This window comes from Sardina pilchardus, chromosome 6 (assembly GCF_963854185.1).
Source record: "Sardina pilchardus chromosome 6, fSarPil1.1, whole genome shotgun sequence".
NCBI classification, from domain to species: Eukaryota; Metazoa; Chordata; class Actinopteri; order Clupeiformes; family Clupeidae; genus Sardina; species Sardina pilchardus.
Window position 1 is genome coordinate 5,353,169 of NC_084999.1, and position 2,382 is coordinate 5,355,550.

Genomic DNA, 2,382 nt, shown 5'->3' on the forward strand with positions numbered 1-2,382 from the left:
ATCTGAACTCCCATATATGAACATGCTAGCCTACACACACACACACACACACACACACACACACACACACACACACACACACACACACACACACACACATACACACAAACACAAACACAAACACATGCACTCTCACTCATAGATACATCCATAAACACAGACACATACACCCCCACATAGGCATCGTGTGTCAGTGTATGTGCGTAGCAGCGGTCACAAATACACTCTCAGATGCACACTCTCTCTGTAGTGTGTCTCATTAGATCTGTAGCTCATCAGGATGGGTAGCAGTGTCTGTGACTCATCAGCAATCAGTCACAGATGCAGCTGGAGCCAGAGTCTGCCCCGGTCTAATCAACAGTAATGGACCTCATGGTACATGCTGTGCAAACTATGGGCAGCCATGTCCTATGGGAGAAAGCACACCTCACCTAACCTAACCCCCCCCCCCCCCCCCCCCTCTCTCTCTCTTTCTCTCTTATCCTCTCTCTCTCTCTCTCTCTCTCTCTCTCTCTCTCTCTGTCTCTCTCTCTGACCTGTAGCTAGCTAACACAGTGTCATATCCAGGAACAGGTGACTCATCAATGTAACATATGTGTCGTGTCTTGCAGTGGAGGGAGTGGAGGCCATGATTGTGGGGTGTGGGTGAGAGAGCACATCGGATATTTCGTGAAGCAGGTGCTGGCAAATGTGATGCATTTGTAAGAGGACATCCAAATTAATCAGAAGACCAGTGAGCTGTGAGCCTCATGAGAAGAGCATTTTAAATGCTGGCAATATGTTTACATTGTGCAATGTATTTTAAATATGACACAGAGAAAAAGGCCTGTACTGCTTTTGAATTTTATACAGTATAGGGATTAGAATGAATTATGGGATGGACATTTCCCAGAACCTGTTGTATTTTTATACGGCTCTGCCAAACAAACCATATAGTACGTCACAACATCAACATCGAAACCAGCTAACCTTCTCTGGTCATATTGCCTCTGTCACCCGATAGTAGTGCTTTGCACTGTTCAATATACAGTGAGAGGACCCTACCTGACCCAGCACACCACTCAGCTTCCCAAACACTGGAGAAACTACCCTGGAAATCCAGAGTTCTCGCGAGAGAACAATTTGAATTGTCTGCAAGATACTCTGGCAGAATGAGCAATGATACACATTTTACCCCAGGCATCGGGGGGAACCAATCACATCGGTGTATCTGATATAGGTGAGCTAAACAGATGATGACAGCGCTGCAACCATAGATATATACTGTATGTCTATGGCTGCAACGCTGCAACAAGTCAGTAAACATCGTAGTGTTATCCAACTGTGCCGTCAAATCTGTTACACCATTTATTTAATTGTTGAGTAACAGTAACTGGGAGATTGCAAAAATCATAAGAGCAATGCATGCATCCTGCTCTGTAGTTACATTTTAGAAATTGCGCTTAAGAGAGAAAGACAGCTGCTGTCAGAGGGGAAAGTTGCAGAAAATATTGAATTGAAATGCCTGATTTCACTCTCAAAATGAGGCGTGAGGTCCTTTGTGTATTTAATTAAGTGGCTGACACAGAAGTAAAAGTACTTTCCCACTCAGATCTAGCTGCACTTGATGGACTGCATGAGCATTGTATGGAACCAAGGGCCCCAATGACACTACTGTAGGTACAGTAAGTTGCAAGAGGTTTTTAAGCCTGGCGCACGGATAGAGATAAAGTCTGTGATCGGTGCTCTTGGGGTGGGGATAAATTCAATGACAAAAAAAACAAAGCAGGTCCAAGGCACTCAGTCAGACGTAAAACGAGAAGGAATTAAAAGGCCTTCATTAGCTTTGCTAACTCTGTCACTCTGCCAGTCTGTTGGTCGAAACATGTTGGCTTGTGTCAACATCTATATCTAATCAAGGCTTTTTAATTAATTCCTTCTCGTTTTACATCTGACTGAGTGCCCTGGACCTGCTTTGTTTTCATTTTTGATCCTAGGTGTTTCACCACAGGTTTCACAGCATCAATTTGTGCACTCCAGTGAGTGTCAGGTACCCTATGCAGAGAGCGGCCTGCAGGCCTTTGAGTGTAGTCTATCGCTCTGGACCGGTGCTTACAAATGTGTAGAGGCGCTCCATGTTGCCAGAAAATGTTCCCACTTCAGCACCTGACTCTGCAGCATGCACACACACCAAGATGTCATGTGTGGGAAGGGAAGCATGAGGTGGAAAATGTGGCCAGATTATTTTTCGTTGATATTTGGGCTCAAGTGGACGCTGTTGATTTTCCCTGATATATTTGCACCATTATCATATCCTTGTCCCCTACAATCGCTAGTGTCAATCCCTATAGGTCTACAAGCACACTGCTATTTCAATTTCTGTTTTTTTATTTTGTTTATATT